The sequence below is a fragment of the Drosophila sulfurigaster genome, chromosome 2R, assembly GCF_023558435.1.
Source record: "Drosophila sulfurigaster albostrigata strain 15112-1811.04 chromosome 2R, ASM2355843v2, whole genome shotgun sequence".
Taxonomy (NCBI): domain Eukaryota; kingdom Metazoa; phylum Arthropoda; class Insecta; order Diptera; family Drosophilidae; genus Drosophila; species Drosophila sulfurigaster.
In genome coordinates this window covers 21,977,299-22,003,403 of record NC_084882.1, presented here as the reverse complement: position 1 = coordinate 22,003,403, position 26,105 = coordinate 21,977,299, and the positions used below count along the sequence as shown (strand labels likewise).

At 39.8% G+C, this 26,105-nt stretch overlaps 1 long non-coding RNA gene across 4 annotated transcripts in view; it reads right to left on the bottom strand.

The window, feature by feature from the left end:
- The window catches only part of LOC133836440 (uncharacterized), a 112,310-nt gene that overhangs the window by 63,970 nt on the left and 22,235 nt on the right, over positions 1 to 26,105 (bottom strand). For 3 of the 4 annotated variants that reach the window (XR_009893736.1, XR_009893737.1, XR_009893734.1), the window contains exons 2-3: positions 17,994 to 18,502; positions 7,130 to 7,195 (exon numbers count right to left, since the gene is read on the bottom strand). This is a non-coding gene — a long non-coding RNA (uncharacterized LOC133836440). Of the gene's footprint in view, positions 1 to 7,129; positions 7,196 to 14,401; positions 14,695 to 17,993; positions 18,503 to 26,105 lie in introns of those variants that run through there. The other variant, XR_009893735.1, reaches the window with a different exon arrangement.

The following is a 26,105-nucleotide window of genomic DNA, read 5'->3' as shown; positions in this document are numbered from 1 at the left end:
AATTCTCATTTAACAAGCGTGAGTTAATCAAATTATTAGAAACTGTTAAAATTGCTGCCTTAAAATTTGTGAATATTATGTTTCAATATTTTTACTTTATTAAAAGAAAAGTAAGTAACGTAAACTACAATATAAATTCCATTGCTGAGGCAGATTGTACTTCATTAAATTACAATCCTAATCAAAAGTATTTTTTATTAATGAATAAACACAATTAATTGCCATAAAATAACAAGAACATGGAACTTGGAAATAGTTTTAATGAGCATTAAATCTAGGAGACAGCTTATCCAAAGCAAGGTAAAGCAATAAAAAGAACACGCTTCAATTGAACATACTCGTAAATAGTCTATTCTCTAGCTACTCTTCGATTTGCATAATAGTAGACAAACGTGTACAACTAACAAGCTCTCATTAGAGCTATTTTCGACACGAGACACTAGAGCCAACTAATGGAGACACGGTTTTTGGGTTCATGTCCTTGGTGGAAGAGCATTGCGCAGTTCCAAGGCAACATCGACGCAAACAATTTGTAATCAGTGGTGTTAACAAGGCGACCCATAAATTTCTATTGACCTCTGTGCGCTCTTAAGACTTTCAGTTGGTTCAGCCATCTTCGACACCCCAGTTGCCAGCTACAGCTCCAGCACCAGCTCCATCTCCACTCTCCAGCCCTGCAGCGAGTGAATTATGCAAGTGGTGCGATAAAAGCAAAGCCCGGCAAACTAAATTTATTGGATGCCATGCACTCATTAGCATCCAAATGCGGAGACCGCCAACTCGAAGTTGAACTCGACGAAGACGACACGAATGGAAACGCGAACGAGATTGAGAATGGGACTGAGTCGAAGAAACTGGAATGAGAGCGAGACCGAGAACGAGAACGAACTCATTAACAGCCCCAGTTGCTGAGGCAGCCTTGCCCACAATTGACAGCTCGGTCAATGGGCGGGCCATGGCGCTGAATAAATAACAAAGTGACAACCACAAAAAAACAACCGCGCTCCGGTGATATGAAGCCTGAAGTCTGAAGACTGCTGAAGGCGACGCGGCCCCCAAGAAGAACCAAGAAGAAAATGTACAATAATTGAGCTCACAAATCACAGGACGCGGAGCAGGAGATGGAACAGTTGGAGTCGCATGTGGAGTGTGGATTGAGAGCTGAAGCAGCCGGCGCGCCAATGAACACGAACCAAGTAAATTGAGATTCTTTAAATTTATGCACATATTTTTTTTTTTTTCCATTCCAAACAGCAGCAGTCAGGCAGTCGCTGGCTGTCGAACTTGCAAGTACGTGTAGCCACTTAAGCTCCTCGTCGCCTCTTGGTTCCTTCGCATTTCCGCCCGCCCGAGGCGGCATCCCGAATATATACCCCAAACGACTGAAGCAAATCTGCAAGCAAGCCCAACTACAGGCGCCTCCAATAGCTTCAGTTGCTTCCTCTGACTCTGACTCTGTTCGCGACTCTGTCTCTGACTCTGGCTGGTTGGCCATTTAGTTGGTTAGCCAACCGAATGTGCATGTCGATGTGTGTTTGTGTGTGTCTCTGTGTGTGTGGCGTGGCATATTGATGAACCGCAGCAAATTGGCTTCACGGTAGCATCAGCTCCTATGCCCATCACAGTGGCGCAAGAGCAGAAAATTCAACATCAGGTATTTTATTATATGAATAAAATATAAATAATATTTATCAAGCGAAATATTTTAAATATTTCGCCAAATTTGTTCTACCTAGTGTTGAATAAATTAATATTTTAATGTCAATACTAAAATATTGTATTTGCGTTGTATTGTAGAGTACACACAAATAAAAAATTAATCACAATCAAATCAAGTTTGAAACTGGAGAAATGCATTATAGTTAGTATGATAAAGAAATTATATTCAAGACAGTAACACTTAACAATTGTTTCTATTCCACTGTGCAATCTTTCTCATGCTTGGCTCAACTTTTTTCTAGCCGTTCTACTTGACAACAAATTGTAAAAAAAAGAAACAAACGGAAAAAATGAGAAAAATAAAACAAACAAAAAATAGGAATATCTTGTTTGTCTGTCCCGCCCACCCATTTGCGCCTCTTCCTCTCTGCCTGTCTGTCTTCTTCTAGCTATTCGTATCCCCCGACTGTAGTTTGTAGTAGTTGCAGCTTGGCAATCTGCCATCATTTGGCATAAATCCCCCCATGATAAAACCCACGATTGCTCCCCAAAGTTCGTGGTGCGCACTAAGCCACGCAATTTTGAGTTACGCCAGGACGGGCGCGTCAGGATATCTCTACTTATTCGTTGGCGGAGTGTGGGTGAATAGTTGCTGTCCTCAACTAGAGAGATACGACTAGTGTACTTGGTATAAATTTTTTAAAATTATTACGCTGCCCTCACGAGCCACGAAGTTTTCGCCATATTCTACAATTGGCCATTCCTATGCCAATTGGGTGCATCTCATTTGACTTTCAGACCATTCGCGAAACTGGGTTCAATGCACGACCTCTGTTTTCAACAGAATGCACAATCTGGAATCTGCCCTCTGTTTTTTTGGTCAGACATTATAAGATGGCAGCGATGCCAGTTAATTGGACCCTTAACAAGGGTCATCATTCATATTTGATGACGTCGAGGTAAGTTCTGAAGTTTAACTTGATTATGCGTGTTTATCTTTTGGCAGGGAAAGATTAACCGCTGCCTTGTTTGTCCAAAGTAAGGTAAAGTATTATTTAAGAAATGAAAACAGTTTCAATTTGCGTTTCAATTTAAGTTTTTGCCCACCTAAAAATACATAATAACTTGCTTTCAAAAATAAAATAGAACTTGTTTATATATTCTGTGTGTGCATTAAAAAATGTAAATAAATGTGCCGACACACACCCATAACTTTGTTGTTATTGTTGTTTTTTGTGTGTTGTGTTGTTTTTTGTTTTGTGCCCTATGGTGAGTCAGTTGCACACACACACAAAGACACACTCCCGTACTCACACACAAGCTGAGAGAAATATTTCGTTTTATTCTCAGGCGGCCGCAGTGTTTTCGGCCTAGAATATAAATTAAATTCCACAACATCAGCAACAGAATATGGTACAATAACAAGAAGCATGAACAGATTTTTGAACCTCTGCCCCCCAAACCAAAAGCTATTCTAGCTAGCTGGGAGGGGGGTGGTGTGTGCTTTGTGTTATGTTGTGCTCGTTGAGACACTGGCAAAGACAGGAGGCGGGGTAAATGCCGTTTGGTCGCCTCTTTCAATGGCCGCCGCTTGCCGCGGCACACGAGAGTTGTGTTCTACGTAAGAGAGAAAAGGATGCACAGTGTGCACTCGCCTCTTTGCCCGTGCAAGGAATAGAGACAGATACAGAGAGCGTGAACCTTTACACACACAGTGGTTCACAGTGGTTGTTGTTGTTGATGCTTCACTTAGAATTTGAAATTCAATTTTTGTGTCTAGCATCTAGATGTTGTTACATTGTCATGGGCATCGCCAGCCAGGTCAGCACTAGGACTAAACTAACTGCTGACCGTCTCTTTTCCCAACACAGCTGTTTATGGCCCTCGCAAGTTTCGTTAACGATAGCACAAGGCTCGAGTTTCCAGTTTTGTTTTTGTTGTTTAGTTGTTTTTTTGTTGTGGCTTATATTTTTAATTAGCGCGTCCTTCAAAACTCAGATGTAAATAAATCAAATTGCAGCGTTGAGCAGACAAATTTGTAGACAGCTGGTAAAACTGGTGTTGTTTTGTTTGTTTTCCTGCCATTTTCCTTAAGCAATTAATATTTCATTTTAACAACAACTCCCTCACAAATCCACGAATTCGACCACTTGCTATGCAAATTAGCTGCTCGAGGCATGGGGGATTGACTGAGGTGTGCCAATCGCTGGCAGCACCTTCAGCCGCTTAATGAACTTTAGTCCGTTTTTTGGACGAAGAAGCAACCCTTCTCATTGTCTGTCTAACTCTGATGAAACTGCTCAGCTCGGCCCTCTAATTGCGCATCTCTAATGTAATTTAGCCGCTTCAAGTGCCCCCGGGAGGTGGGGCCAACAGCGGCTCATGCAAATTTCGCTGCGAAATTAGTGAAATTAATTCAACTTCGCTACGCAATTGGCAGCTTGAGGAGCTGATTAAAATTCCCACTGAGTGGGTAGAAAAAAATACTCATGAACACAACAAATTTGCCTAAGCTATATTTTTTAAAGAACAAATTTTAAAGCTTTAAATAAAATATATTATTAAATTATACATGTTTTATTTTATTCAATTAATACGTTTGAAGTCTTTATAACTTTGCTAAGAATATCTCAAATACTTTCATGCTTTCAACATAATTTGATATATTAAATTTGTACATTAGCCAAGTGAATGATGTAGGTATTATACAGTCTCGTAGAGTATACAATGTGCATGCACATGTATTCAGCCAGACGTCATTTCGTTATTTATTCAACAGATATTCAACGTGGCAAGCCAGAAGCTACCTTCCCCCTGCGTAACGCTCCTTCCAACATATAAGCAATCTACGCGCCCACATTCGACTCCGGCTGATGCTAAAGATACTCGAACATATGAATGTATGTATATACATACATTTGTTTGTACGTACTCAGATGATTCCAGATCGAAATTCGGAAACATTTTCTGCGATTCGTTTAAACAAAAAATTATTATGAAATTGTAAACAAAAATTGTTTCAAGTAATTTCGGGTTTCTTTGAACTGAAAAATTGCAACAAAAAAAAACTAAGGAATACCCAAAAATAGAAGACGGCAAAGAAAGCGAAATGAATTGTATATTTTACCAGTATACTAGACCACAAATGTAAATAAAAAAAGTAGAAAAGTGAATGCATAAGACATAGTAACAATCAATTGCTATCAGTTAAATAAAATATTTGCTAGATTTCACATTGATCACCAGACACGAAAAACCTTTAAATTAAATTCAAATCAAATTAAGTGATCACATTTTTTATTAAACAAAACTACACACTTTTTCAAAATTGAAATTCCACGTTAAGATAAATTAAACTGAAATGGAACTGGTTTGTCTTGAGTTAAATTAATTGTTATGTACAGCCGAGACATTAATTTAACTATCAGGTAACAATATGCACTATGAAGTTTGTGTGACATATTTCAATTTAGTTGAAATCGGCTGGCAAAGAGGGGAACGTTTAATTAAAAGCAAAAATACTGGCAAATTGCGACCACAAATAAAGCAAACAATTGAAGCGGGTGTGGAAAACGCTTAATGAAAACAACAACAAGAGCAGGAAAGAACTCGTAGTGCAAAACACACGCAAGCCTTGGCAGGCAAATAAACGAGGTATTTATGTGGCTTCCAAAGACGTCAGTCAGACATATGGTATGAGAGGGGAGAGAAGGCAGGAGGCCAAAGTCGAAGCTAAAGCTCAAGTCGTCTAACTTTGAGTGGGCGAAGGGTGAGGGGGGGAAGCAAAGGGGAGAAGGGGCAACATACATAATTGACTGACGGGATAATTTACTTCCGTGCACTTGCGTGTTTATTAAATTTCTGGGGTTGTCTCCGGGCATTGATTCAGCTTTAGTCGAAGCAAGAGCTGGAGATGGAGCTAAAGATGGAGATGGAGATGAAGAGCAGTGTGACAATGGCATTGCCAATGCCAATAGCAATGAGCGGGGCCGTGTCAGTGTGTGCTGTTATTGCGTAACCACATGTAATTACAAGTATTCCTCATTAGTTGCTCCAGTTCGGAATCGTGACGGGCTTTGGCAGAAATTCAATGGCGAAAAAACATGGTACAATGGAGCGAATTGGAAGGTGAGTAAAATGAAAGGGAATACAATATGGCATACGTTTGAATTACAGTATTTAAAACTAGAATCTAAAAATGATTTTCGTAAAATATTCATTTTCAAGAGGTAGAGAAAATGAATGTTTTTCACATGAGATAGATATAAAATATTTTTTAAATTAATAAATGCATTTCATTAAAATTTTAAAATAATATTTATATGCATAAGAAAAGACATTAAATATATCTTCTTACTACGATATTTATATATTCTTAAATATTTATTTCAAACGATAAGAAAACAGTTTTCTTGACAAGAGCTCAAGCTGAAATGGTTTCATCCAATAAAGAATTGAATATTTTTAAATATATTTTAAGATCTTTACAAATGTCTTTGACCAATTTTTAAGACGAATATGTATTTGTTCTTTAATTTTATTATTACCATATTCATTTGTCTACCTAGAGTTAAGAAAACAAACAATTTGCTCTCCCAGAACCCAAACGGTTGCCATTGTTCAATTGCTTCAATTCGTAGCCAAAGTCACAGACATGGAATTCGAGTTAGTGTCGGAGTTGGAGTCGGAGACGGAGACGTGGGCCCCGTGTTATCGAACCAGAGGCAACTGCTAGTCACGTTCGTCAGCCAACCCATTTACTTAGCTAAGCGATGGGGGTTGTACCTGCCGCCATAGTTATTTCCCCCTCTCCGTTTTTCTAGGCACTGCGATAGCATGCCGTGAGAGCAAACCTAGAGTAGAGCACCCACCCCAAGTGGGAGATTCGCACAACTTGTTACTTGTGCTGCGGATGGAGAGAGAGAGAGGGAGGGAGAGAGTGGATGGGGGCTGCATGAGAAAGGTCGACGGTTGGCTATCCCCGATTGATGAAAATCTTTGAGCCTGAGCTACATACGAGTGCACGTTTCGACGCTTATCGCCAGAATATGGAAATTTCGCCATTTATTTGATCAACTTTTGCCTTTTTCATATCGAAGCCGCATTCGACATTCGGCATTTCGGTCGGGATGAAAAATAAATGGCAAAAGGTACAAAACAAAAAAAGAAAAGGCAACATTTGGGGGACCCAAGCAACTATTTCATATGCCACACGCATTCCCATTGCGTTCTCGGGATTGCAATTTAGCAAAAATCATGTTGGCAAATAAAAATGGTAAACGTCATAAGAGAATTGTGTTCCGTATTAAGGGCCACTTTCAGCCCGACTTGGCCAAAAAACTCTGCTTCTGATTCGTTTCGAGTTGCACCTGCGTCGCTTTTTTAAATTGATAGTTGACATGTGGCGCATTTATTGTTTTATATAAATGCGCACCTCAAAAACTTATATATTTATATATGTAGCGCTCACCTGCAACAGCTGCCAACCATTCAGATCTCACTTCGGGGGGTCACTGTAAAATCCAAAATAATCCAACTGAAATCGAAGCAAGACAGAACATGAAAATTAATTAAAAATTTTGTATGTGTTCCTGTTCTTGTTTCCACAGCATCTTACAATAATTTGTTAAATTTATTACTCGTAAAATGTTAATTATTTATTTTCAATAAATGTCTTCAATTACATATGCGGTAAAAATGCAACAGTTCAAAAGGAAATTAACACAGAATATGATATAGAAGCGCTCAAGAATTTTGTTTAACTTAAATATGTGTTTGAATGAAAAGACGCTGCAAATTATTATAAGTATCTCATTAACAAATTAATGACATGGAAATAAGACGTTTTTTTCGTATTTTTTAATTTATATTGTCCAAATTCTCTTTAGTTTTGTACTCAATTGGCACACCTAAAACAAAAGAATTTTGAATTTTTGCTTAAATTTACTGCATTTTAAGCTGAGCTTTCATTAAAATGACTTTTTAATTATATCGATTTTTGCAGTCTAAAATTCTAATAGATAGTTAAATATTTATTTATTGTACTACGTTGAAAACGTTAATTGTATGTTTTTCAATGGTCACTCTTTTGCAAAGAATAGAAAAACAAACCATTTAACAAGCGTTTACGAGAGTGAATCTCTCGCATCATTTGCCAGGGACATGTATATTATTGTTCGCATGGACATCGGAGTCGAGCATGTGAGATACTTGTCACAGACAGTTAAATGAAAGGCACAAATTGCTTTGCCCAATCCTTATATCACACACATACCATAATATAATATATATGTATGTGCGTATAGTCGACAATGGAGTCTCACCCCTTTATTCAATTACCTCGCATGGCCGACGCCAGAATCGCCATTGAATTTGAATCTATGTGAGAAGAGATCCCAACCGATTTATGCCGGAACACGCTCCTCATTATTATTTCACGCTTATCATTTTATTTCAATTTTGTACAAAATGCTGTAGCGAAAAGTGCGCTTTCTTGTTTGCGCAAAGCGAAAATACAATAAATTTATAGTTGGTTCGTTGGTCTGGGATCGTGCACAACATGGCAAAATATGCGAGTAAATATACATGGCATATATGTACATATAGTATTTATGTGGGATGTGGCAGAGTGCGTCGCTGATGCATTCATATTCCATTGGGTCCAGTTGTCTACCGCCTCAATGTGTACGGTCCATTACTTGCCGTTCATTCGATTATGTCGCCGCGATGCGCGTTTCGTCGTTGCCACAATTCCCCCAACTCCCCGCTCACTTCACTCTTCGCACACTGCTTGTGCGTTACTTTTATAGGTCATATGTTGTCCCTTTCGCATCTCGAGGTCCACCTCCAACTCCATCTCTAGTTCCATCTCCTGCCTCAGTGTCACTGCCAACGCCTTCTCCCCCACTTTCACTCCTCACCCGTTCGCATACAGTAGTCGTCGTCGTCGACGTCGTCGTCGAGTGGTCGCTTGTTTGTCTATTTGTTTGTTTATCAGTCGTCCAACCACCCACCCGGCGTACAAGGCTGCCAGCAGCATCCATCTAGCAACCATCCAACCAGCCAAACATTCAACCATCCACATTCATCCGCACACATTCAACGACGTCATCATTTTTTCCCATATGTATCTTTTTTTCCGGCTGCTTTTTGGCAAACTTTTTAGTTGTGTTGTTCTTCGTGTTGCTCTTGTTGTTTATTAGACAAACAGAGAACCTCATCGCACTGGCCGCCGCCATCGCCGTCGCCTCGAATTCCCCAATGGAATATGCTCGTGTGCATAAATTCTAGTTAAGCATTCCCCAGACCGGCCCAGGGAGCACTTTTCCTCTCGCACTACTCTACTCACTAGCTAGCTGTACATGATTGAGTCTCTCTACTATCTACCCCTGCTCCTTGCTCCTGCTTCAGCTTCTGCTCCTGCTTCGAGCACTTAGCACATTCGCGTCTGTGTCTGTGTCTGTCTGCCAAATTGGTTACATTTTCATAATGAGCAAAGCGTCGAGCATGACAACGAGTCGAACTTATTTCATCTTTCGTATCTGTAGCTATATCTGCTTCGATGTGTATCTGCTGATATGGAAATGCCATAAAAGTTCTTCGCTGCCCCAGACCACTAAACTTTTTCCCATTAATAATTTCCATTTTCAGAAGATTAGCAGCCAACGAAAAAGTTTCCCAATATCCCCCACTTCTTGTGGTCTCTTGGCGTTGATTTGTTGTATTTACTCTGCCTTATAGACTTATTTATGAATGCACGAGGGTCACAGCTCAGTTTTCGATCCGTATGAGAAATGGAAAGTGCTGTAGTGAAGATTCTCTAAGATCTTGTACCTGCTGCCCTTAAATCGTCACCCGCTGTGGAAGTAGAACTGCTCCTTGTAAAACTCTGGCGGCGCACAGCGGTTGGAAAAGGGTTCAGATTTCGTTACGGCTTTGAGTTTACTTTTTGCGTCTGTTGCGCTCTAAATTCAATTACCAAAAAAACGAAGAAAACTACACAGAAATTTGTCAAAAAAAAATGTGAAGCGTCTCTAATTTTCCGAGAACCACAACATTTCTGTTTCGCTGACGTCGCAATGGGAAAAGTGAAAGTGACAAGAGCGCGGAGCCGCCGTTTGTGACAGCCATAAAAAGTGTAATGTTCTAACTGAAATTTGCCATCGAGGCAACGGGTTAAACAGAGAAAGGCATAGAGAGCGAGTATGTCTGTGATCTGTGATCTGTATTTGGTCTGGCTGTTGGCCACATGCTGCTCGACACCACAAATATTTGCCAACGCCAGCTGCCGTCGTGTCTCTGCGCTTTGTTTTGTGAAATGGACTACCGTCTGTCGGCCAAATGATCTTTATACGAATGGACCCAATGCACTATGATTGGATCCAGCTAATAGTTTTGCAATCGTAAAACTTATAGACACCGAATGCGACGGATCAACGCACCAGATGTCGATGCAGATCGTAGTCGGCCAATGCGGATGCATTTTTGCTGCAACGGGCAAACGTTTTTTTTATATTTTTGATATTCATTATTATTTAATTCGAAATAAAACTGCAAAAGCTCAACGATGGAGACAACAATGGCGGCTCACTGGCTCACTGGCAAGCGTAAGGCAATGGCTCACCGCTGGGTGCAGTTCGCCAATAATATTAAAATGCATAAATAAATTGCAACTTTCGCAAAGCGGCTTAAGCGACCCATCGAGGCAAACGGGTTTCGCATTGCAGCGCAGTGCCTCGCCTTCTATCGTCTGAAATATAAATACTTTATTTAAATGCGGCAACTTAAGACACTAAAGTAGGGATTTTACTCAAATTGCGTCTCTGAATAATGACATTATGGAGCGGATAAAATGATTTCCAAACGACTAATTTACAGGGTATATTTTGCTTAATGAAGCTATGTAAATTAATGTTAGTTTCGGAATATTTCTAATCTTAAACGCAAGTGCTCTAACTGCAATTGAATTTCAGGTCAAGGGACATTTACTCAAACAACCATTGGGCTTAAAGAGATAGAGAGAGAGAAAATGAGAGAGTGTCATTCCTTTCTGCCACCCCGTTAGCTAGGCAAACTACTATACAACTATTATTTACAATGGAACTGCGCATGTGCGAGTATTCTGTATTTTAGAATGTTGGAGTACACACATGTGCTCGTTTAAAGGTTAAAAATGAGATTGCAACTTAGATCCTTGCATCTGAATGCGAACAAAAACAAACGCAGCAACTGCATGTGTATGCGTGTGTATGTGTGTTTATGTGATGGCTGCCAATATGAGAATAAATCTGAGTGCAGCTCTGGAATGTGTTAACGTGTGTGTGAGTGAGACAACTGCATTGAACTGCATCCTAGACTTGGGTGAATGTTATTGCTGCCTCACTTGCTTTTATGCACTGCCGATAAGCAGCAGTTCAGGCCTCAGCAGCTGAGCATCGGCTTTAATTTGACTGAATTGTGCTCTCCCGCTCTATCCTATAGAGTTAGCCGTGGTAGTCATAACTTTCTCTCGATTTAACTTTGCGTCTCAAATCAGTTGGTTTGCACTTGCAAACACGAGTAGTCTGCTCATATGGGAAATAGAGACTAATGCAAAATATCTGACAGAAAACAGTTAACGTCATGGCAGTCTTGGCCATGTTATCAGCACAACAGACATCAACAGATAATAAAGCTGCTTTATTGCTCGCATTTCTTGTTGTTGCGCTTGTTGTTGTTTTGGTTATGGCAGCTTTATGTCACTTTAAATTCATTACTCTCGTCACACTCCAATTTGTCAAAATATTTACTATGTCGATTAATGAATGCGCGCTTTTGATTCACATTTTATTGCCGCATTTATTGCCAACAACAACATCAGCAAAAACAGCAACACACACTGTGAGGCACGAGACTGACACTGGGGAAGCCTTTACTCGGCACTATAAACATAACATAAATAAACATTCATATGGTTTATGGTCATTTAAATGCCGTCGATTGAGGGTAAGTTTTAGATACACCTGCTAATCCGGATGGGGAATAATTGCTTAATAAAACAATTATTAGAACATTATCAATCGGTAAGCACTATTTGATTAGAATTGAGTTTGCACGACTGCAGAATACCTGGTACGCTGAGCAACAGCAATGAATAATTGATATGGGCATTTAAAAGGCATATTATACATTTGAGTATATGGAAGGGCTTTATTTAGCATTCATAGAGTATAGTCATTAAATTTTATGGCACTAACTATTATAGCGTCTGAGCATTAGACAACCAGACGCTCATTGATATGGCTTCATTTAGTGGTTTATGATTAATTTTAGCAATTGTTAATATCGATACTGGGAATAATAATTTTTACAACTCAATAGTTGCCAAACAAAACTTATTTTGAATACAAGTTTCAAGCAAAGATAACTGCAGTTACTTTTTTAGCCGTAAGCAGCTGATGCGAAAACCGTAGAGAAATCTGCCAGGTGCCAGGTGGACCATTATCTCCCTTGCGTCATTATTGTGGCGCGTGCTTTGTTTACAGTACATTTGAGCATTTGAAAAGTGCGCAACTTAAGAGGGACTATAGACTGTTTTGTTGGACTCAATGTGTGGGACGTTCTGGGTGGTTGGGTTCGATGTTCGCACGTCGAAACTGAAACTGAAGCTGAAGCTGAAGTGATTGGCACTCACAAGGAATCTTGTGCTGTGACTTTCAGTTTTGCGACAAGTGGAATTCAAGGAACGTGATTTTCGGTGTCGTTGTTGCTATTGTTGTTGTGCGTAAAATTATGATGCGAAACGAAAATGCGAACGAGTCAAGTACGAGCCAAGAATGAATGAGAAGTTGCTCGTAGTATCAACTTATAGGGTATACTATGGCTATGTATGTGCATACTATATATGCTCAAGTACGTGCCTCAATACATACATACAGTGGGGAATTGTGGGAGACAGAGAGGAAGGGCTGGATGGCTGAAATTGGCAAAAACAACAAGGAAACAACAATGGAACATGCCCATGATGATAATGGAATGGTGATGATAGCTTTGCTTCGCTTTTGTTGTGTTTCTGCTGCTGGCTGGCAATGAGCGAAATGGAAACTCGACGAAATCAACGAAAATAAAAATCCGAAAAGGAAAATCAACAACAACAGCTACAACTACAATAACAACAAAGCGCCGAATGAGGCAAAAAGCCAGAAACCGAAATGGAAACTAAAGTAAATCGCTTTTAGACATTTCTCTACACACAAACACACACACACACTTTCCACATTCCTCCATAGATACACATGCATACATATATAGTAGAAAGATAGATATACATAATGTCTGCGGGTCGCGTCACATATATTTCAAGTTGCCCATTTTTTCGTTCCGCCGTCTCGTTGTTTTCTTCTTCATTTTTGTGAAAATATTTAATTTTATCTCAGAGAATGCAGCGAGAAACAGCCAAAAGATACGGCGAACTTCAAAAGCTTTCAACTAAATTAAATAATTTGCTTTTTCCCATTTGCTCTTTTCATCTTCTTCTTCTACTTCTACTGCTGCTGCTGCTGTTTTCCTTTCATTTCAGTTTGAAAATGGGAAAAATTCAAGAGAGAAAAGCGAATTATTTAGCAAATTGCAGGCGCTACTGCTGCTGCAGTTGACAACGGCAAAAGGAGCAAAGAGACAGTCGCAGAACAACGGGTAAGAAGCAAGAAGCAGAAGATGAACTGGCAGTTGCCAAGCTATAAAATGCAGAGCTCATCATAGCCAATGCAGTGCATACTCCGTAGAAAACAAAACTGACGGCGGGTATATTGGTAAAGATTGCGTATTTGTAATGTGCAAATAAAATAAATGGAAGTGTGGGGAGAATAATATTAAATGGGTCTGGCAGACATCCTGTAGATAGATCTGAGTTGAATATGAAAACTTTAAATATTAAATGCAAGTCTGAGACAAAAATATATAAAATAAAATATGCGTCACTTTTATAAAGAAGCAGAAAGTAATAAGAACAGATTTGTGTAAAATCAATTAAATATATTAATAGACTTTTATAAAGTCAATTTAAGTAGTGCCTCAGTAAGTTAAATACAACTGCTAGATAGATAGACACCCTTAAAAGTAAGAGTAGTTAATTTTGAATAAAATTCAATGACTATAAAGTGAGCATATATAATAATTAAAATGTAATTGTACTCAAATTAACTATTATAACATTGAATAAGAATAATTTAAGGTGAGAATTAAATGAAATCAAACTTATCTGCTTATAAAATATTATTGTATTAGAATTCCATTTTATAAATTCGAGAATTATTTGAAGAAACTTAGTATTATCTAAGTGAAATATCGAAATATATCGACTGCTTTTATTTCTAGCTTAATCAACTGAATAGGCGTTTCATTTATACGCTTTTAAACCCAATTAATAATTGTTTTTCTTGTGGTAAGTTACAACTATTTGACTGAATATATTCCTATAAAGATATACTTCTACGGATCATAATAAATGTCTGCTCGGATCTCCGCTGTCAGTTTTAAAGTCTCAGGTCTCAGTGGGGACTCGGAGTAAGTCATGTTGACAGCGCAAATGAAATATGGCCGCAACGGAAATGCTAAATGGAAATCCATTCTCGATTCCCATTCTGCCTGTCTGCAGTCAGTGCGTGAGTTGTGTGTGTTGTGGTTGTGCTGTTGTTGTGTTGTTGTTGTTGTTGGGGAGTGGATAATATCAATCAGCGGACATTCTTCATTTTTGTTTACTCACTTCACTTTACTTCACTTCACTTGGAGACTTTGCTTCACCTTTGGGCTTTGGGCTTGAAGCCATTGTTGGGCTTCTGTTTGTTGCGTTTTGTTTGTTTGTTTTGGAATGAATTGTTGCTGCTCAGTCACATCGATGCCTTCCTTTGCTGGCCATTTTATTTATTCCAGCAGCGCACGAGTTGCCAGTCAAAGTCGTCGTTACGATTGAAGTTGAAGTTGCAGCTCAAGTGGCTGAAGCACACACACAACTCTGATCAAGATACGTTCTCAAATAAACATTGTGGAACTGCAACTAACTGTGCCTACCCATTAGCTTGGCCAATGCCAATGCCAATTGGCCACGGCTCAAATCGATTCGATCGAAGCCAAGACGACAACTTGCAAAATCGCGAAGTCGCATAGTTGCATAGTCGGCGTGTTCAATCGATTGCAATTGCAATTCAATTAGCCATGCAAATGGCAATTGGAGTTGGTCAAGCACCTTGATAGGCAGTGAAGGCCAATTAACTTTTGCATACCAAACGCAAGATAGCGAATTCAAGCAACTAATTTCATTTTGAATGATTTAATCGTAAGTTATTTATGAAGATATTATTTTTTTCCTTTGAAAAAAATGGCTTTTTAATCGCAATATATTTTGCATGCTTTTTTTGATATCTAAACCCACTGTGCAACAATTGACATTGTGATTTACAACAATAAAAATTATTCAAGAACAGCAGCAGACATATTTGCTTGTCCGCCCCGCTCCTCCCCTCAACGCTAGCCCCGCCCGGACGCGAATGCGGACGCACCTGTACAGTGAAGACCGCAGGCGAAGCCGTCGACGTTTTGTCATAAAAAAATAAAACGAAATTGTCATCAGTTTTATGACTCGCTGCTGTTGGACTTGAACTGCGACTGCGACTGGAGATGGGGATGGGGATTGAGTCAGCGTATTGGAATGGAATGGGTCATGTTTGGGGCTCGTGCTGATTGCGTGTGTCGGAAAAGTCGTATATTAGGCAGCTCCTTAAAAAAGTCACTTGAACTGAGAACGGAGAACGGAGAATGGAGAACGGTGAATGGTGAACGGAAAACGCAATGTCAAGTCATAACGAAACCAAGTTGAGCGATGGCTACTGGAATTTTCGTTTGTGGGCCTCAATACATTTAATGACCTGTCAAAATTATCATAAAACAATTAAATGCACTTCTCACTCATGCCACTTTATGTTGATTTTTTTTTTTTTTTTGGGTTTTGGACTGCCTAAGCCACATTTCCATTTCCATTTCCATTCTCAATCTGAAATCTGAATGCAATGGCCAACAGGCAGCAACCAATGGGCAATGCTTTTCGCCCGTTTTGTCCTTCTGCGTCTTCGTGTACGTCTTGGCCACTGACACTAATTGGCAGCTTTATGGCCCAGTTAAATCGTAAAACTCAAATTTTATGCTTTGTCACTGAAACGATTATGACGTCCGTTCAGTTGAGATTCAAATCCCAGCCAGCCTGCTTGCTGACTGCCTGGCCAGTCCTCGGGAAGTGAATATATAGAAGTCATCCGCTGCTGTTCTTACGGTAGCTTAGCACTGTCGGGATTTATGTCTTTACTCGCAATATTTTGCGCCAATTTACAGTTTGATTTTAGTCTTAAGTTCTTCTTGTCTTGTGTTTATTTATCGCATTTTGCACATACTTAACTTTTTCCCTTTCCTGGCCATGTTTTATGGCCCACTCGACGATTGTTAAACGTCTTTCAAGTGTATTTAGGCATTTACTTAAATCGACAATATTCAAAATAAAGAGAATAATAATCAAATTAAATAAAAATGTTTAATTATTTATTAAGCAATCTTAAGGCAATATTCCAGTTAAACAGGCGTAAGTGTAACTCATGAATGGATTCAAATATTCAGATGAGCAAAAGTAAACAATAAACAAAGAAACACAATTCGATACTCTAAACGCTGAATTTTGTTTCAATAACAAACTGAATATATATATATAATATATACATATGTATGTAGGTGTATAAATTTACATATAAACATGTGTAAACCTCGCGAGTATTCAGATTTTATGCTGTGGCACGCGAAGGTGAAGCTGCGACGAATGAGCAGAGAGATGATAGAGAAGAGTAAGGGCAACTTATCAGTTATAATTGAGAGCAGACCCTTCTCTTTGTGTTTCGTTGCGGATCGCAGCTAGAAGTTGATAACTCAAAAGGTTTTACTAGATATGAACCTTAGTGAAGACTCAAACCAGTGTGAGCCAGAATCCAATTAGATTCGGTTACCGTTGGAATAGTAAAGCGGATGCTCTTTGCTTATTGCTGCCAGCAATGTTGTTATCGTTGTCGTCGTCGTCGACGTTATTGTTGTTGTTGTTGTTGTTGTGCTTGCAATTGCACCAATCATTCTTATCAGCATTGCCAGCAGCCATTGGGGCATTGTTGCTGCTGTACACCCAATCGCCCACACAGCAGCAGCATTGCAAAAATTGCATCGGGTGGCCAACATTGTTGCCAAGTGGAAAAGGGAAAAGCGCATTATATTTTCCATCGCAACAAAAGTCCCTTCGAGACGGGGAGGGATGCTGGCGATGGCAAAAAGTTGTGAAAGCGAAGCGAACCGAACCGAAAAGAATGCAATGAATGCGAGCAAATCGTAAAAAAAGGAAATTGCATCAACCCAAAGCTCAGGAACTTGCGCAGGACTTTGAGATTCTCATAAATTCTAACAAGATTTCAAGCTGCGCCACGGTTTTCTCATTGGGAATAGAAGTTGCATTGGCTGTCGGCATCGAGTGGTGGTGTGAGAAATGCCCTTAGTCAGACCATCTAAGTACGTCCAATAAGCAAATGGCAGCAGCTGCCACACACAAGAGCGCAGAGCAAAGGCCACAGAGCAGAGGAGGGCGTAGAGCGAGCGCATGAAAACCAAAACAATGCGACGCTATCAAAAGTGAGCCAAACAAACAAACAGCATGTTGCTAAGAGAGTCCCATGAACTTGAACAGGTGCAATCTGAGTAAAGAGCGCACTACAAAGAGCGACAACAAAAGAGAGCGCACGATGAGAGAACCGGCAAAGAGCGAGACACCAATACTAATGCAAGTTGACGCTCTTAAGAGCAAGCAACTTAAGAGAGCGCTCACGCACACATTGACAATAAGACCGCGAAGAGCGCGGCACTAATACTAATGCAGAGGCCACCGCTGTGAATGTATTAGTGAGAGCTCTCTTGAATTGACAGCAACGCGTTCAGATTTAAACAATTTCGAGTTGTGCGTTTCAAAAATACATGTTTTTGATTTTGCAAAGAAATGTTAATTTTTCAATTTTTAATAGATGAATGATTATTAAATGTGCTATGTATATAGAAGAAGATGTATTTTTAATTGTAGTTGTTTTAGCTGCTAATTGGCGAAATAAATTATAAATTTTATTGGCGTTGAAGTGTTTTCTACTTGGAACTTAGCGAGGACAACAACAAAGTGGTTCGAGTATTCGCTATCCACCCTCAGTAGGACCACCCACCTAGGACTTGCTATCTCCTTCTGCCTCACAATGTTCATTTCAACCCTAAAGCAACGGCATTCCTTCACTTACCTCGACGACGTCGCTTCGCTGCCTCTGCTGCTGCCGCTAGCTCTGCTTCAATCCATTCCATTCCATCCCTGCGCCAGTCGAGGTCGCGGTCCGGGCACAACGCAAGCGCACTCGTTCAACTGTCGCCGCGACCGCCGTTACTGCGGCATTGCTGACAGGCAGGCAGGCAGGCAGAAAATTGCCGCACAAGCACAAACAACGTTGGCCTGTTTGCTGCTGCGGCTCTTTGTTCCGATATTTCAGTCACGTCACAGAACTTCACAACAGCCGCCGTCGCAGGTGAGTGTCGGTAGCACGCCAGCAGCATGGCCGCAGCATGGCCGCTCTCTCTCACATCCAAGATGGCTGCCGCTGCCGTTGTCATGACAACGCGCTCTCTTCTGCCATTCCATTCCATTTGTTAGCGTCGGCGCTCTCTCATTCACAGCACGCATTTGCTCACATACATATTCCGCATGGAGGTTTTCTGGTTGTCTGCCATTGGTTTCAGCCGACGGCATTTTGTATAGCTGCAAATGAAATATATTTACTTGATATTACTCAAAACTATTGAAACTATTCTATTTACTATATATAGTTTAATTAATCATAATACAATTTTTACTTTTTTGGAGTTTACAGAAATTATTAAAAGTCCGTTTAAAATTTTAAATATTCTTCAAAAGAAAATATTTATATTAGAGGAACTATGTAAATAAAATTGATTTCGGGTAATATTTACTCTTAAATGAAAAAATATAGTGTAATATATTGCTTAACTTTTAATATAGTAATGCTATGCATCTATTTTATATATTTAAATATTTTATTTAGTTTTACCGATAAATCGAGAAATTCAGTTTTTGCGTCGGATTTCAACGAATTCCACATTAAATTCGTACAAGGTGGCAATATTTCAGAGCATATTGCCATTTGCATGATTTTAGACAAATCGCAAAGCAGCTTAACATATTTTTGAGTTGCGATAAAAATGTATCGTTATGTATTAAATTATTATAAGCCCATCGCGATTGTTTTAACTGTCCCTTGCTTAATATCTACACTAATTTCTGAAATATTTCCACCTTGTAATAAACAATAGCTAAATAAAAGAAAAATCACAATATTTCTAACTTTCGCTTAAGCATGTAATGTCAGTTCAAGTTCGTCACTTTGTTAAGTTCTGTGTGGCTTTAAACTGCGATATTTTATACTTTATCTACCATCAACAAAAAAATACTGAAATATGCGTTTTAATTTAGAATTCAGAAATCGAATTCATAATAAAACACAACATCGTCGCATTAAGTAAACTATTTCCGTAAAATGACCATAAATTTGAAAGCTGCTCAAGAACGGAACCAATGAAAAACTTCCAATTCGATTTACATTTGATATACTAACACAATCCCCAAAAACAAACTCATTTTCCGAGATATCTGCGTTTGCTGTTGCTTTTGCTTTTGCTGTTTCTTTTGATGCTGTTGAACAAAAGCAGAAACGCCTCGTTGACATTTGCCAATAAAAATAAATAAAATACCATTTGGGGCTGGGATACCACCTACGATAGAGCCTCGGCACAAGGCACAAGGCACATGGCACACACCGGTGGAGGAGCGGCTACAAATAAATTCCGTCGTTTAGGCAAAGTCAAAGCAGTCAAGGCTCAGCAGCCGCCTGGGAGCACTCTAAGTCTAAGGGATGGAGGATGGATGGAGGCGTGCGTGCGTTGTGTACGTTGCGTTGCGCATTTTAATACAATTTAATGCCCCATCGAGCGTCACCTCTGCCATCCGCCATCCGCCATCCAAGCATCCATCCATGTATCCATTCGTCAATGTTTGGGGCTCCAAACCGATTGCGAGCCAGGATGTGAAGCGGTATGGCAACAATTGAACCTGATAACATCGCGGCCCCGCTGTTGTCCAACAGCAACTAGAACAAGAACGAGAACGGGATCGGCATCGGCATTGGCAATGGCAATGGCTGGATTCATAGAAATCCAAACAAAGCCTGGCAAAAGCAGGAGGCATAGAATTTCCGGCGCACGGGGCACTGCCGTATTTTTATTGGAAATCGTTTATCTTAGCGTCAAATGGCCGGCCCAGTAGCAAGAACGTGTCCACAGTCAACGCTAAGTTGCACAGTGGTACAAATATATGAGAATGGAACTAATATTGAAGTTATATAATGTTAAAATTTGTTGTATTACTTAGAGAAAGTAATCTCATATATAAACTTTTCAATAAATAATTTGAATGTGTTTAAAATAATCATTTCTATTTTCACTGCATGTTCCCACTGTCAAGTGTTATTGTTTGGGGTCACCTCCAGCCATGAATCGGCTGTGCTTTTGCCATTTAACTCACAAACGACGGAATTAGTTTTCCGTTTCGTTGGCATCTCAGTTGCCGGCCATTAATCCGTGCCCATCTTCGTATGTCGTTCAGTCCCCGTCTCTCTCCCCATCTACGGCAACAGTAAGTGATGACTTTGCCTCAGAGAGCTTTTCGGGATTTTCTACTTCATTGCTATGCATTATCGGTAGACGAAATGGATGGGGTTAGGCTCGTGTTGAATTGCACTAATTTAGTTGGCCCCCTCCAACTCGATGCTCCATCGCTTTTGGGAGGGCGCGTGAGTAGTTGTCGCTGCCTTGTTTTATGATGATGAGTTCGAAGTTCAAGCATGTTCAGCATAAAAACGCCTACGCCTGGGCACGAAGCATTCCAGCTGCTGTGGCCAATCTTGACAAGGACATTACAACGAAAGAGTTTGAATTTCGTAGACGCTTCGCTATGCATTCGAAACTATTAAATGTTGTGACGGCAATTATATTTCAGATTGCTCTCAAGGCTTTCATAAAAAAAACACAACACACAATAAACAAGAGCATGTTTCACATGAAAACGAGAGCAGTCTGATAAAAATTGAGTGCCGTCAAATGACCTTCGACTGATTGTGTATGAGTATGTGATTCAAATAACATATAATATTTCATGCTCATATCCATAACTGGAGCGACCTCTAATGTCTCAGAAAAAGGATTGCTCGCCGACTGCTGCGGCCAATAAAACTATTAATGACCAGAACAAACGGGCATTGTGACGCTGCCTCTGTGGCTGCCTTTAGCTGTCTGCTTCTTGCCTCTTGCCTCCTGCCACGCATCGAGGTCATTCCCGCTGCGTATTTGGTGCGCAGTCCTCCAGCCGCGTAACTCGCTCGAAGCCATTATTAGTCCTGCTTTTTTATTGTCGGCATTGAGTGTTTGTTTTACACAGTTGCCAGCCTATCTCTGAATGCATCTGTATCTGTAAGTGAACTCGAAATGTATCTGAATCTGTAGTTGCAAATGAATCTGTATCTGCGTTGTCATAACGCCGTTGAGTTATGTGCACTGTTGTCAGGCTGATAAACCCGTTTCTCAGGCATTGCTTCGCTTTCGCGCCTTCGACTTAAGCCTTCAACTAATCCATGAAATGAGTATTGGAATGCGCTAAGCCGTCAGTCGCTCCGTCGCTGTGTCTCTGTCGTTGCCACGCCCGTTACATGCTCCAAGGATGGTTAGAAATACTATTTTATACTCGACTTGCCATCACCTCAATCTTATCCCCATCCCCATCCCGATCCCCAACTCCATGCACATTCACATCCATATCCCCAAAAACATCCACGACGTCGTCACTCGACGGTTTGCCAGTCAACCAAATGGCGATGGCATCTTGCCATGCAACCTGTGTACGAAGAGCTACAAGCCAAAGGCGTGGATTTCTCTGCTGTGAAAGGAACGCGCGAGCTTTCTAAGTTTTCATGCTGGCGATTTTATACACGCGTCTACACTGAGCGAAATTTCATTGAAACCCAATTAAAGTTACATCCTAGAAAGATAAGTAATATTTTATTAACTTTTCAATAACAGAATGAAATCAACGGCAGACAGTATTCTAATTTCACTATATAATTTCAATTAGTTCTTTCGCTCAGTGTAAGTGTAATTTAAGCCAAAGAGCAAAATGTGAAAACTGAAAAAAAACAGCAACGAATAAGAAGGAAAATGTACAAGGGAAAAAATAAAAGCTGCTGCTGCTCGTCGACATAAAACTTGCAAAATAAGTTTCGCATGTTTCAGCAAATTCAGGTAGGAAAAGGTTCGCTCCTGGATTTCGCTGACGAGTTTTCTGAGCTGTGAAGGGAAAGGCAAAGCTGCGAGTGATGTGAGGAGGAGGAGGAGTGGAGGCCGCTTGAATATGCAGCAAATATTCTTCAAACGCCTTGCCGCATCCCTCGCCTCGCCTCCAACGTTTCGCCGTTCTCAGTTTTATATGCTCGATTCGAGACCCGCCCACCTGAGAAGCCATCGCGCTGCTAGGTAAATGAGAAGTTGGCAGAGCAAAGCCGTCGTTGTCGTGCCCGTAAGCTGCCGTTGCCATTGCCATCGCCATTGTCGGGGGATGGGTGAGGAAACACGAAATGTACTCCAATTTAATCAAGAATTCTATTCTGTAAATGACTTGCACAAAAACACGAAGCAACGTTAAGTTTGGGGAAAAGGGCAAAATCTGTGTGGGTTGGGCTGCTTCTTCTTCCAGCTATTCTGCAAGAATTTTCATTTTCATTTCGCGTTTGAAATGAAAAATTGCATGAGCTAAAAATCTGGAAGCCAAAAAAGGTTTCCCCAAAGGCCTGGGAACTGTTTGCAAATTCGCCATGAAAACAACTTTGTTGTTCTCAGTCTGCCTTATTGTGGTGGAATTTCTGAATATTTATACTCAACTAAATCGCATTAACGACATGCACTTAAATTAATACACACGAGTTTGTATCACCATCAAGATTTTAGATTAGATTAGATCAGAGAGCTTCAGAAGCAATGAATATATTTATTCACTTACTAAGAAAATGTATGAAACATTCAATGAGAAATTGTTCAGAATTAACTGCAATGTTCTTTAAAAATTTTTGGAAATATTTACTGAGATTTTAGGGAGAAGCATGGGAGATATATATTGCACTGTGTTTGAAATTGTATTAAATATTTATTGACAAATTGTCAGGTTTGAGTCTAACTCAATTTTACATTTTTATATTATTTACCAAGAATAAAATTGATTTAAATTCAATGATATATGAACTGAAAATATATTTAATAATAATTTTATCAACTCGTTTCATCTTATCTCTTTTATGTAGTCACATTTACTAATTCTTGCACGTAAATATGAAATTTTTCTAAACTTCAGGTAAGCGTTAATAATTAATAAAAACGAAGGCAACTTTGCAATACAAAATATTCGAATCTATTTTAGTAATTCTTAAAAATCAGAATTAAATGCTAATTTTAGCTATAATACATAAATTATAGTTATTCCATTATATGATAGTGTGGCGCTTTTAGGTGTGCTTAGCTCTTTCAAACCACTTAGTAGAGTTTTCTGTATTTCTGTATTGAAGTGCCGTTGTTAGACGAACCAAACAATAGCCAGAAAAACACTTTCCCCTTGACAAAAAGAAAAGACATTCCGCAGCAAAACCGAAAAAAAATGTTAAATTATGCCGGGCCCCAGATACTCGAATTTTCCCATTTCCCAATACAGAAACGCATAAATTGATATTCGACTATTTATGCAGTCCCTCAGCGACAACAACGAAAACTGTACAAATATTTGAAATGTAAGATGAAGTCACAGTGGAAAAGCGAGAAAACAACAACAACAACAACAACAGCAACAGCAATAAATAGAGTGAAGAGGGGCCACAGATGGAGCTGGAGCTGGAGATGAATGGCTGGCGTTGTTATTGAAATAAATTATTATAAATAAATACGCAAGTCGAATTTATGAAGTTGACGGTTATGATGTTGTGCTGTTTGCTGTGCTGAGTCCGCTGTCCGAATGTCCGTTAAAGACAGGCGGACAGACGGAGGTTGTCATTATTTTTGTTTATGCGTCGAAGCGAGCGAGCGAGTTCGTTGAGAGTCGAGCGCCGTTAAAACAAACAGCTTATTACGCCAATGACAGTTGCGAGGACACAGCGCATAAGGAGGAGGAGTAGGTCGAGGAGGGAGAGAGGGCGAGAGGAAGAGTGGAAGAGTGTGGCCAGGGCGCCAATGACGGTCATTGATAACTGAAGAAGTTGCTGGACGAGTGGAAGGTTGATGGATGGATGCCATGACTTTTTCAATTTGTTTATCTTTCGTTTGTCAATAGCTTGCTCCATGGCCTGCTCCTTCCATGGCCACAGCTCGTGTTGTCTTTGGCTGTCTGTTTATTTTATTTGTGTGTGTTTTTCGCTTGTCTTTGGCTCGCGTTCCTCATTCCATGCTCATTGCTTTCTGGGCTTGTAAACATTCCGCTGCCAATTGAATTCGTTTCAATTTATTTACTGCACACCACGCGCTGGGGGATTTTGTTGTTTGTGCTGCGCGATGCTGTGTGATGCGATGTGATGCGATGCTATGCGGCCAATAACAACATGGAGCAACGTTTTTATGGCATCCACATCCAACCCTATTGAGTAAGCGAGTTCAATTAGAAAAGGAAATCGTTCGCTTGGCATTTCCATTTCAAATACTTTGACAAGATTTCCATTTACAATTTATGCAAAAACACATTCAATTGCAAGAAGCGCCAGCTGCTGTCATGACAATTGTCTCGCACCTCGACATTTGCGACAGTCTGTACTTCTGGGCTTCTAGTCGAGTTGTAGGCTTAATTATGGCCAGAACCTGAACCTGAAGATGGATGTTGGCTAAGCTTTATCTGGGACACTTGCTGCAATCATTTCGCTCTGTTGGGCAGGTTCGTTTTATTGCCAAATAGTTTTTGGGAACTTTTTTGTTGGTTTTCATTTCATCTCATCTCGAAGGATCCTTGATGTTTCGCCAAAACTAGAAACTCACATAAGAAAACTTTACGATACGAGTGCCAAAAAGGCCAAAGAGCGCCGAAGAGTATGTAAATACACAGAGCCAAATGTGTGTGTGGGTTTGGGTGTGGGTCGAGGGAACATCAATTAAAGAACTCTTAAGTGCTTCACGCTAACAAAAACACAAAACTTTTCCGGCTCACTCATTTTATGATTGCCGACAAAAGTTGCTGACAATTTAATCAGAAATTACGACACATTTTTGCCACCACAAGACCTTTCTCTACGATTCTCGCATTCCCTCGACTGTGCTTTAGATATTTAGATATATATAAAGAATTACACACGAGTCAAACATGCAATTTTTTTTTGCAGTGCACACAGCCTTAAAGTTCCTTGACTTTTTTTTTTTGGCTAGCATTTCGCTACGCTTCCTTGGCACTTGGAATGGCTTTGCCCAATAACGCGAAACGAAGCAAAATTTCGTTTGGCTCCAGCAGCGCGGACAGCGATCTTTGTTATTTTACGATGGCTGCCACTCCTCCAGTTTCAGTTTCCCTCCTCCCTCTTGCCCTGCCCCTTGCCGTTGTCCTCGCCTTAAACGCCGCGGCTACAAAACTTGAAATGCAACCAGCGCGAAATTGCAACTGTAGCAGGAGCCATGACTGTAGCTCTAGAAGTTGTTGTTGCAGTTGTCGCTGTTGTTGGACCTGGTTGTTGGGGACTTTGACTGCAACTGGGGTTGCAACTGAGGGCTGGAGGCGCCAGTTGGCTAAGCGCATATAAAAAAGTTTAGTTAAATTAAGGTGGAGCTCGAATGAAATCATTTTGCCGCTGCAACCGAGAAACTTGGCTTCCAACACTGCACAACATAAGAAGTTGCGTTTCCGTATCAATCTATAGAATATCATTTAAAAGACTTATTGATAATGGATTGTCGGAGTTTATTAAAGAAACTGCCAAAATAAGTTTGTAATAATCAATAAATATCCTTCCCATATTTTTATGAACAATTATAATATGAACTTTTATTGGCTCAATTCATAACTCAGTAATTTCCTCAAATTAAGAATTATTTCTATATATTTTGTGATTATGTTGTATTTTAATACTTTACGACACTTTGGAATTTAAAATTGTTCGTAAATAATAGTTAGTTAAATAATAGTTTACATTGTATAAGAAAAGGAGATAAAAAATCGTATTTTAGAAGTATGTATGTAATTTATTTATGTTGCAATTTCAAGAGTTAGCAAATTATATTAATAA